Source organism: Phyllobates terribilis, unplaced genomic scaffold (genome assembly GCF_046119375.1).
Source record: "Phyllobates terribilis strain yellow unplaced genomic scaffold, ASM4611937v1 Scaffold_3__8_contigs__length_932513732, whole genome shotgun sequence".
Classification (NCBI taxonomy): Eukaryota; Metazoa; Chordata; class Amphibia; order Anura; family Dendrobatidae; genus Phyllobates; species Phyllobates terribilis.
In genome coordinates, this window is record NW_027362763.1 from 165,596,110 (window position 1) to 165,608,628 (window position 12,519).

Genomic DNA, 12,519 nt, shown 5'->3' on the forward strand with positions numbered 1-12,519 from the left:
GCATTCTGTGCAATTTAAGGGTGTGGCATGCCCTTTGTTGAGCTGATTGGTATATATGTAGCTTACCACGGGCCTAGGTGGTCTGGAGTTGGGGCCCGGTCCTATTTGTCTACCATTTTATATGCATTACTTCAGCTTTGATATACAGTAAGGTTTTTAATATAGGCAGTATAGGTACCGTCCCAATTTAGGGTCACCTTGCCGCTGGTGGGACGGCTTGTATACTTTTTTTGATCAAAAATAGTTCACTAAGTACCCTATATTTATTATGCAATTTTGCTTTACATTTATATATAATTATGGTAGGGTATGAGATATATTTTTGTCTTGCTTCTTTTTTGCTAGTGTGAACATGCCTCTGTTTCTTGTATGTCTGCCATCTTAGACCTCAGTTCACATTGTCTGGTTTTTTGACTTGTTTGCATTCTGTGCAATTTAAGGGTGTGGCATGCCCTTTGTTGAGCTGATTGGTATATATGTAGCTTACCACGGGCCTAGGTGGTCTGGAGTTGGGACCCGGTCCTATTTGTCTACCCTTTTATATGCATTACTTCAACTTTGATATACAGTAAGGTTTTTAATATAGGCAGTATAGGTACCGTCCCAATTTAGGGTCACCTTGCCGCTGGTGGGACGGCTTGTATACTTTTTTTGATCAAAAATAGTTCACTAAGTACCCTATATTTATTATGCAATTTTGCTTTACATTTATATATAATTATGGTAGGGTATGAGATATATTTTTGTCTTGCTTCTTTTTTGCTAGTGTGAACATGCCTCTGTTTCTTGTATGTCTGCCATCTTAGACCTCAGTTCACATTGTCTGGTTTTTTGACTTGTTTGCATTCTGTGCAATTTAAGGGTGTGGCATGCCCTTTGTTGAGCTGATTGGTATATATGTAGCTTACCACGGGCCTAGGTGGTCTGGAGTTGGGACCCGGTCCTATTTGTCTACCCTTTTATATGCATTACTTCAACTTTGATATACAGTAAGGTTTTTAATATAGGCAGTATAGGTACCGTCCCAATTTAGGGTCACCTTGCCGCTGGTGGGACGGCTTGTATACTTTTTTTGATCAAAAATAGTTCACTAAGTACCCTATATTTATTATGCAATTTTGCTTTACATTTATATATAATTATGGTAGGGTATGAGATATATTTTTGTCTTGCTTCTTTTTTGCTAGTGTGAACATGCCTCTGTTTCTTGTATGTCTGCCATCTTAGACCTCAGTTCACATTGTCTGGTTTTTTGACTTGTTTGCATTCTGTGCAATTTAAGGGTGTGGCATGCCCTTTGTTGAGCTGATTGGTATATATGTAGCTTACCACGGGCCTAGGTGGTCTGGAGTTGGGACCCGGTCCTATTTGTCTACCCTTTTATATGCATTACTTCAACTTTGATATACAGTAAGGTTTTTAATATAGGCAGTATAGGTACCGTCCCAATTTAGGGTCACCTTGCCGCTGGTGGGACGGCTTGTATACTTTTTTTGATCAAAAATAGTTCACTAAGTACCCTATATTTATTATGCAATTTTGCTTTACATTTATATATAATTATGGTAGGGTATGAGATATATTTTTGTCTTGCTTCTTTTTTGCTAGTGTGAACATGCCTCTGTTTCTTGTATGTCTGCCATCTTAGACCTCAGTTCACATTGTCTGGTTTTTTGACTTGTTTGCATTCTGTGCAATTTAAGGGTGTGGCATGCCCTTTGTTGAGCTGATTGGTATATATGTAGCTTACCACGGGCCTAGGTGGTCTGGAGTTGGGACCCGGTCCTATTTGTCTACCCTTTTATATGCATTACTTCAACTTTGATATACAGTAAGGTTTTTAATATAGGCAGTATAGGTACCGTCCCAATTTAGGGTCACCTTGCCGCTGGTGGGACGGCTTGTATACTTTTTTTGATCAAAAATAGTTCACTAAGTACCCTATATTTATTATGCAATTTTGCTTTACATTTATATATAATTATGGTAGGGTATGAGATATATTTTTGTCTTGCTTCTTTTTTGCTAGTGTGAACATGCCTCTGTTTCTTGTATGTCTGCCATCTTAGACCTCAGTTCACTTCCTTGATAGTGTAGGGTCTTGGCCAGTCCTTGATCACGGTGACTTTTTCAGGGTCTGGTGCTACACCTACTGCACCTTGGGCTTCAACAGGTGGCAGTTTGACGGCTTTACCTTCAGGCCAAAACCAGATAAGGCTTCGAACTCCTCGGCCAGGTGCTCCAGGTGGTCTTCATATGTCTTCGAGTAGACAATTACGTCGTCTAGGTATAGGAGGACGGTTTTGAAGTTTTTGTGTCCTAGGCAACACTCCATTAACCGCTAGAAGGTTCCTGGGGCGTTGCAGAGCCCGAATAGCATGCAGTTGAACTCGCTGAGGCCCATTGGTGTTGTAAACTTGGTCTTTTCTCTGTCCGCCTCTGCCACAGGAACCTGCCAGTACCCACTGGTGAGATCTAAAGTGGATAAATAGTTAGCTGATCTCAATGCTGCTAATGATTCCTCAATTCTGGGTAATGGGTAGGCGTCCTTATGTGTAATGCGGTTAATCTGCTTGTAATCAACACACATCCTCATTGTACCATCTTTCTTTCTAACGAGAACTAATGGAGCTGCCTAGGGGCTACAACTATCTCTGATCACCCCAGCATCGTTCTTCTCCCGTAACATTCCTTTGGCACATTGATAGTGAGCTGGGGGTACAGGCCGGTACCTCTCTTTAATGGGCGGATGATCTCTTGTGGGGATATGATGTTGGACCCCTTTTACCTGCCCAAAATCTAGTGGGTGTTTGCTGAAGACTCGCTTGTAACTTCTGACACCAATCCTCCATCTGCCCCTTGGAGCCATTATCCTCTGCCAGTTTGGATGGAGGCAAGGGTTCCACTGTCTTTATTGCGTTGTTACTGACAGTGAATAACTTAGCAAGGGTAGAATACCAGGGTAAATGGACCTCTTTCTCCCCACAATTCAGGATGCGTATCGGTACTCTCCCTTTGCGGACATCGACTACCCCCCTGGCTGTCAAGATGGTGGGCCTACTGTCAGAGTACACTGGTTCTACCAGGGCCTGATAATCTTGACCCCTGAGACCGATTGTTGCCCGACACCATATTAACATTTCACTCCTAGGGGGCATTGCAATGGGGAATGGATCACTCATTCTGACACTGTCAACTTCTCCTCCAGACTGCTCTACCTGTTGTCTTTTCATCAGGGCTCTGATTTCCTTCTGCAGAACTCGCTGCTGACTGGAACTGGCAGTCTCTGCGACCTGTTGCAACAAAAGAATAATTTCCCCAAGACAATTCTCTATCACATTGGTGCCTATAGTTATCATAGGATGACTTTGTCTGCGATCAATATCAACAATAATCATTCCTTGTGATGGCAGTTCTACTCGGCCAACTTTCATGGTCACCTCTTTATACCCCACCTGAGGCAAGGGCTGACCATTGCTGCCATAGATACTAAGATGTTCATCTGGAAGGCGGGTAATGTCTGAATCAGTCCAGTATTGTTTATAAAGGATATATGGCATCGTTGTCACCTGGGACCCAGTGTCCAGCAGTGCTTTCATCGGGATGCCATCAAGCACGACAGGCAGGACCGGTCGTCCTCCCACGTACTTGTCTCGCCAGCTTTGTGGGCCTGGTCATCATACTTCTGGGGGTTGACCCTCTGCCCCAGGGGTTGCTCGTTTAAATTACAGAACCTTGCGTAGTGCCCCGCCTTTTGACAGCGGCGGCGTATGGGTTGTCCGTCCTGGTCGTAGCGATCGCTGTTCCTACCTCTGGTCGATGGAATTCTTCTCTGTCGTCGCCACGGGACGTCATCTGGACTGGAAGCCAGCTGGATCTTTTCCTTTGGAGACACTTGCATGGCCTGCACGGTTTTAGTTAGTGTAGCCACACTTTTAGTCAGCTCCTGGACCTGAAGGCGCAGGTCTGCAGACGGGTCATTGTCTAGAGTCTGTGCGTCAGCCTCCACAGGTGCTGGGGGAAAGGACACCCCCTCCTGGTGGTATGTGATAGCTGGATGCCGGAGGGATGCAGTGCCGCCTGGGGTTGGTTCTCGCAGCACCCGGATGGTTCGGTCCAGATCAGGGTTTTGCAGAGCCATAATGCGCAGCTGTGTCCGGTGAGCGTTAGACAGGAGCCCCTCAATAAACTGCTCAGTTAGCAATCTGTCCTCGTCTCGCACACTGTCTGGGTCCACCTGTTTAATGGCCCGCAGCGCCTCCTGCAGGTTTAGAGCATAGTCCCGTACACTGTCCTGAATCCTTTGTTTGCACTCGTAGAACTTCATTTTAATTTCAGCTGCTGTGCGGGTGTCAAAGGTATCCTTCAACCGGGCCAGTATTTCCTTGACAGTGGCTTTGACCCTGCCCGGCCAGGACTTCACCTCTCTCTGGGCTGCACCGATTAGCTGCCCTATAAGGATGCTGACTTTCTGCTCCTCAGACAGGGGGTACACTTTAAACAAACTGCGCAGTCTCTCCTCAAAGTCATTCAGGGTGTGCGACTCCCCTGAGTACTGGGGCAACCACGCTGCCCCTGGTATATACTGCATCGATAATGGCATTACAGTGGCGGCGGCCGCGGCTGAATCCTCTCCTCGGTTGGGCATCCTCTTCCCCCCTAGTGAACCTCAGCCAGGTCCTGGGCGTCTGCTGACGTACCAGTATGCTGCTCTGCATGCGAAAGGATCTCTTACCCGGCGGTTCCGGATCGGGGCCTCCTGCTTCCCCTCGGCTGACAGTAAATAATGTGATAACACAGTTCAGTACAGTCTATGGCACACAGGACCCGGTTATACCGGGCTTCGTGAATTCTGTTCATGACGCCAAGTTGACGCGCCCCCTGGGCCGTGGGGTACTCGGTGCCGGGCCGGTCGTTGCTAGGGGTGATGTCACAGTGGCGGTGACCCGGTCCATGACCCAGGGCAGTCAATAAAAGGAGATATTTACAGGGGATTTATAGTTTTTATATCCTGTTCGTGACGCCATGTTTACGCGCCCCCTGTGCCGAGGGATGCTCGGTGCCAGGTCGGTCTTTGCTAGGGGAGATGTCATAGTGGTGGTGACCCGATCTGTGAGCCTGGGTGGTCAATAAAAGGAGATATTTACAAGGGATTTATAATTTTTATATACAGTTTGTGACGCCACCTGTGGTATGCGGCTATTTGGAGCCGCCGCTGTGGTGCAGAACCTCTGAAGCCGATGTTAGTGCAGCAGAGTTGGTTCAGCTCTACACAGGCAGAGCTCAGCTCCAGGGCAGGAAGTAGTGATTTTATAGATGTTGCTGTAGCACCCCGAGGGGTTGGTCGCTACAGAGGTATTGCACCTCATCCAGAGGTGTGATATCCCACTCCCGGGTAAGGAAGGAGTATGGATCAAGGCTCAGTAGGCTGCATACAGCACACACACCCCATTTCCGAGGGACAGCTCAACGGTACTCCCACTAGAAAGAAGTGCAGGCACGACCGACTATGTCCCTGGCTGGAGTGGGGAGGGGGATGGAATACCCAGTGCTGTAGGGGCAGATAGGGGTTGGTTCCTGAGCAGAGGTAGGAGCCCATTGGTTGCTAGTCACCTGGGCTCATGGTCAGAAGGAGGTATAAAAGGTGGGCACCATCTTAGAAAAGGGTTCAGTTCGTGCAGTCTGTGAGGAGAAGTGGAGAAGACAGGGAGCAGAGGCTCTGTAGGAGCTCTGCTCAAAGGCGGGCCTGAGAGGAGGCCGGGGCCAGAGAGAGAGAGAGAGAGAGAGGAGAAGGAACAGTGGAAAGGAAAGGGAACAAGACCAGAACAGAAGTAACAAGTGAAACAGAAAGTCTCAGGAACGAGAAGGAAGAGAGAACCCTAAGGACCCAGGAGACTGAGGGTGACGGGTTGGCAGAACAGGGTACCGGATCCCAAATTGGTGGAAGCAAATCATCTTCAGCCAAGAACCGGAGGTCGTGACCGAGTCCCCTGCCTGGTGGACGCAGCACGGCTCGGGTGGTCACTGCTTCGCGAGAGTGACCTGGAGAATACAAACTGTGAGTAAAGGACATTGGATTGCAACACGTTGTCTGTGACTTCTTGCTCCTCCGGCACTATTTGTATTGGGACTATCTGCACTATCACCCCCACCATCCACGGCACTGCCCTGGGGCTGCACTCTTCCCGTGGGGAGTCACACTACCTAAGCTGCATACACCATCAGCCCCAGCGGTCTGCCTTGCAGCGGCGGTCCGCACTGACCGCAATCCACGGGTGGCGTAGTCGGACAATTGTAATACCACCAAGACTACCCGCTGATTTGACCACCCCTGGGCACAGACAGGGTCAACGCCACGGAGACTACAACCCCCCAGCGATCCGGCTCCGGGTATTCCCCGCACGCACGTGCACGCACGACACAGGCCCAGGGGGCAAGTAAACTTTGGCTTAGTCTGCAGGATCGTTACCAACCCGCCACAAACGGGTATGCGTGCCTGAAAGAGACTTTGCACTTACCTGAGAGAGGTCTCCCGCCATCCGGAGCCGTTTCCTGCCATTTTCGGCCGTCTCCCGCCATCTTCAGCAGTTTCCCGCCATCCGCAGCTGTTTTCCCGCCATCCGCAGTCGTTTTCCCGCCATCGGACGCCATCTTCGGGACGCCGCGCGGGAAGAAGAGGGGCGTGGACGCCGAAAGCGCTCGAGATCCGAAGCTCCGCCCCACGCACTGACGCTGCTTAAGGTCCTGGAAGAGAGAGGGAGCGACACTGACGTCACAGGAGCGCGACGCAAGGTCCTCAACCCCGACGATTGACTGCGGAGCCGCGGCCTACAGAGAAGAAGCAACAGAAGGTAGGCCACGGTTAACCGGGGGTGGGGAAGACACCAGGAACGGAGAGCAAGATGGCGGACCGGCAGCAGACTAAGCTGCCCAGCATCGGCAGTGCCCCAGTAGTCGCAGGCCCCGACCAGCCCCAGGAGAAGACGCGTGACGCAGGAGCGGTCGCGGGAGCAGGTAAGAGGAGTCTCCCTGTCCCGGACGCTGCCAGCGTCAGCCTGCTCCCGGGCCCCCTGGTGGAGCTGCCGATCCCGGGCGCTGCAGACACCGACCTGCTCCAGACCCCGCAACAAGCCCTGCAGCCGAGCCCTCCAGCCCTGGGCACTGCCACCACCAGCCCGCGCCCATGCCCAAAGTCGCACCCTCTGACCCCGGGCGTCGTCAACAGCGGCCTTCTCCAGACCCCGCCGCAAGGCCCACTACACCGCGGACGCGATCTCTACCCGGGTGATGTGGTCACCTTCACCCGGCACAAGGGTGCCAAGGGACTGTACGCCCTCCATGTTCACCGGCTCACGGAGGAAGAGCTGCAGTACCACCAGTACGAGGAAAGCCAAGAGGACCCGGACGGGTCTGAAGACTACCCTCAGGAGGGAGCGCAAGGAGGACGTAGCCATTAAAAGAAAGCAGCGTGAGTAAAGAACTGTACATAGTTACCCGTTAGGGTACAAGGACTGTTTTTCTTTTGAACTGTTCCCGTTAATAAGTGTGGTCCCCATTGGGACAGCTAAAAGACTGTTACCCGTTTCCAAGTTACCCCTTCCTTACCTGGCTGAGGACTGAGAACAGCCATCCCTTTCCCTACCTGACCGAGGACTGAGAGCGGCCGTCCCTGTATATAGTTGCGCTTGTTGAGGCGCCCCCTACTGGTTTTATAATGAAACTGCACCTCTACCTCAAGCACCTTTGGGAACAGTGAATACCTGGTTGCCAGTTGCGCAGCGGCCAGAAGTCAAGAATGTGTTTTTGAAGAATGTTTTACTTGCAAAAGTTTTATAATGTGTTTTATGGTAAAAGAGTTCCGGAAGTAATAACCAAAAGTGTTTTATCAGAGTGTTTCCCACGAAGGGAATTGTACAAGTGTGTCTGTTTCCTGATGTAAGCAGTTATTGAAAAAGTTTTTGCATACCCTGTGAATTGTTTTTGCTCTGTTCCAGCCCGAGGACGTGCTGTGCTTTACCAGGAGGGAATGTAGCACCCCGAGGGCTTGGTCGCTACAGAGGTATTGCACCTCATCCAGAGGTGTGATATCCCACTCCCGGGTAAGGATGGAGTATGGATCAAGGCTCAGTAGGCTGCATACAGCACACACACCCCATTTCCGAGGGACAGCTCAACGGTGCTCCCACTAGAAAGAAGTGCAGGCACGACCGACTATGTCCCTGGCTGGAGTGGGGAGGGGGGTGGAATACCCAGTGCTGTGGGGGCTGATAGGGGTTGGTTTCTGAGCAGAGGTAGGAGCCCATTGGTTGCTAGTCACCTGGGCTCATGGTCAGAGGGAGGTATAAAAGGTGGGCACCATCTTAGAACAGGGTTCAGTTCGTGCAGTCTGTGAGGAGAAGTGGAGAAGACAGGGAGCAGATGCTCTGTAGGAGCTCTGCTCAAAGGCGGGCCTGAGAGGAGGCCGGGGCCAGAGAGAGAGAGAGAGAGAGAGGAGAAGGAACAGTGGAAAGGAAAGGGAACAAGACCAGAACAGAAGTAACAAGTGAAACAGAAAGGCTCAGGAACGAGAAGGAAGAGAGAACCCTAAGGACCCAGGAGACTGCGGGTGACGGGTTGGCAGAACAGGGTACCGGATCCCAAATTGGTGGAAGCAAATCATCTTCAGCCAAGAACCGGAGGTCGTGACCAGCCCTTGGTGCGACCCCTCGCTGCACCTTGCTAGGAAGGCATGCCATATAGGGTCAGGGACGTGGGCACGTAGCCCTCCCAAGAGAAGGCCCGCGGGAGCTGGACCTAAGCCTGGCCACTGGTGGGGCACGAGCCGGAGGAAGGACGGAAAGGAGCCTTGAGACATACTCCAGAAAGACCTGGGAGTTGACCGAGTCCCCTGCCTGGTGGACGCAGCACGGCTCGGGTGGTCACTGCTTCGCGAGAGTGACCTGGAGAATACAAACTGTGAGTAAAGGACATTGGATTGCAACACGTTGTCTGTGACTTCTTGCTCCTCCGGCACTATTTGTATTGGGACTATCTGCACTATCACCCCCACCATCCACGGCACTGCCCTGGGGCTGCACTCTTCCCGTGGGGAGTCACACTACCTAAGCTGCATACACCATCAGCCCCAGCGGTCTGCCTTGCAGCGGCAGTCCGCACTGACCGCAATCCACGGGTGGCGTAGTCGGACAATTGTAATACCACCAAGACTACCCGCTGATTTGACCACCCCTGGGCACGGACCGGGTCAACGCCACGGAGACTACAACCCCCCAGCGATCTGTCTCCGGGTATTCCCCGCACGCACTTGCACGCACGACACAGGCCCAGGGGGCGAGTCATTGCTGTGCGGTGTAGTCCAGAGGATGGCGCAGTTAATAATCAGTCCACAACTTAATGGCGGTTTCCTCTTATCTTTACTTGCGGTGGTTAGGCAGACCGGGTCACAGGTACTAGCTGGTAGTAAAGGTCCAGGCGGCCTGGAAGCAAGTTGGGGATCCACCTCGCCCGGTGAAGTTGGAGGCCTTCCCTTTGCGCTACCTCTTTGGCCCTGCTGCGTATAGCTATGCTGCGGCCCTCGTCCCTGAGTAAAACGTCTTTGTGCTCACCCGTATGGCAGGCAGCTCGAGCCTTCCTTGAGTGTTGCTCCCACGCGGCGGTGCTGGGCCCTATCGTGCTGCTGAGCCTCCGTGCGTCTGATGGGGCCAGGAGACCTGCAGTCTCCTGTCCTCCGTTTTCTGCTGCTGGGCTTTCGGTGCCCCACAACCTCGGACTCCGGTGTCCGATTCTTCAGCGCTTCCCTCCGGGGTGATCTGCTGTGCAGCTCCACTCCCTGGGTCTTTCCTCATGGACGTCCTGACTTCAACTCCTGTCTGCTCTCCTCACCCTAACTAACCCCGCCTCCAGATCCAGTTGCCAAGGAGAGGAGCTCCCTTGCTGGTCTGGAGCCAGGAAAGTGTTGCATGCTAGCAAAACCTGATTAGGGGAGCCCTCCTTGCTTCCAGGCATGGCATCACCCCTTGTGAGGGAGGCAATGCCACTGTGGCAACCGGACTCCTGGGGTGCCACAGGTACACTTCAACAGGGATTTTGGCCCACTCCTCCATACAAATCTTCTCAAAATCTTTCAGGTTTCGGGGCTGTTGCTGGTTAACATTGAGTTTCAGCTCCCTACAAAGATTTTCTATTGGTTTCAGGTCTGGAGGCTGGCTAGGCCACTCCAGGACCTTGAAATGCTTCTTACGGAGCCACTCCTTAGTTGTCCTGGCGGTGTGTATTGGGTCATTGTCATGTTGGAAGACTCAGCCATGACCCATCTTTAATGCTGTTACTAAGGGTAGGAGGTTCTTAGCCAAATACTCGCAATGCATGACACCATTCATCCTCCCTTCAATACGGTGCATTCATCCTGTCCCCTTTGCAGAAAAGCACCCCCAAAGTATTATGTTTCCCCACCATGCTTCACAGTTGCGACGGTGTTATTGGGATTGTACTCATCCTTCTTCTTCCTCCAAACACGGCGAGTGGAGTTGATACCAAAAAGTTCTATTTTGGTCTCATCTGACCACATGACCTTCTCCCATACCTTCTCTGGATCATTCAGATGGTCATTGGCGAACTTCAAATGGGCCTGGATTTGAGCTGGCGTGAGCAGGGGGACCTTACGTGCCCTTCTGGATTTTAATCCATGATGGTGTAGTGTGTTACTAATGGTAATGTTTGAGACTATGGCACCAGCTCTCTTCAGGTCATTGACCAGGTCCTCCCATGTAGTTCTGGACTGATTACTGACCTTTCTTAGAATCATTCTTAACCCACGAGGCGAGATATTTCATGGAGCCCCAGACCAAGGAAGATTCACAGTCATCTTATGTTTCTTACATTTTCTAATAATTGTGCCAACAGTTATTGCCTTCTCACCAAGCTGCTTGCCAATTGTCCTGAAGCCCATACCAGCCTTGTGCAGGTCTACAATTTTGTCTCTGGTGTCCTTAGACAGGTCTTTAGTCTTTTGGTCTTGGCCATGGTGGAAAGGTTGGAATGTGATTGATTGAGTGTGTGGACAGGTGATATAGGTAATGAGTGCATAGTAGGAGGGCTTCTTAAAAAAAAAACCTAACAGGTCTGTGAGAGCCAGAATTCTTGCTGGTTGGTAGCAGATCAAATACTCATTTCAAGCAATAAAATGCAATTTAATTATGTGTATATATTATATATATATATATATATATATATATATATACTGTGCGTATATATATATATATAAATATATATATATAATGCACAGTCTATAGTCATACTTAAAGTATAATGCACAGCCCATAGTCATCCATAAAGTATAATGCAGAGCCCCAAGTCATCCATAAAGTATAATGCACTGCCCAGTAGTAGTATGGCTACTGATTTAAAAAATAAATAAATATTCTCCTTCCCTCCACTACCCCGGCATGGCGAGCTCCTATGAAGCCAGCAGCTGACTTCAGCATGCGACGGGAGAACATGACATCACTTCCATGCGTCCATGCATGCCGACATCAGCTGCTGGCCTCTGATTGGCCGGCAGCATGTATTGCAGTGCACGGACCCAATGGATCTGTGTGCCGCAACACACTTCAGCTGGATGTGTGTCCTCCGACACACATCCAGTTCAAGTTTCTGCTGGCATCAGCGATCCCCTGACCCACTGGGCCCAGTCGCAGCTGCTTCTACTGTGGTCTTTATGCCCCTGGTTACTTTGTACAGTCTTATCTTGTATGTACTGTTTGTCTATGAATTGTAAATTGCTGCAGAAAATGTTGGCGCTTTAGTAATTAAAAAGTTATTATTATTACTGTGGCACCCTGCTGCGCACAGGTACCACAGGACCAAGGGTACATGGACGGACTTCTCCACAAGAGGTCCTCATTACATACAAACACCTCCACCCTTCCACCTCACACCACCAGAGGGAGCCCGTTAGGGAAATATATATGGAGGGTGGAGCCAGGCAGTTCAGTTTAGAGTTTAGTCAGACAGAGAGAGTCTGAGAGCGTGCTGACGCTAAGAGCAGCGAAAACGCAGCACGTCTGCTGCTGAGTTCTGAGGGCCCCGAGTATGGCCGAAGGCAAGAGGAGAAAAGAGAGAGGAGTTGAGGGGGCAGAGGAGCATCATAAGGCTCACCCCAAAGATACAAACCGGACACCGGGTCCGCGCCTACAGGGTCCTTTATACCCAGTAAGGATCACCGGCATTCCAGGAGGACTACAAGTCCCTGGCTAACCTGAAGCTAGACCTATTACAGGACCAGGAAACACAAAGGCCCTGACGTCCAGGGATAGTGGTTGCCAGCAGATGGTCCTTCTACCGAGCGACAGGTGAAGGAACAGCACGAAACATAAGCTAGGCCCAGTTGCAGGCTGGCCAGTAGCATACAGAGAGGCAGACACGGACCAGGAGGCCTTTTACCGGCTCACTGGGGAGAAGTCCTGAAGTACACCCATCCTACTGAGTACCCTGGACCGTACCTGACAACCGAACCAGTAA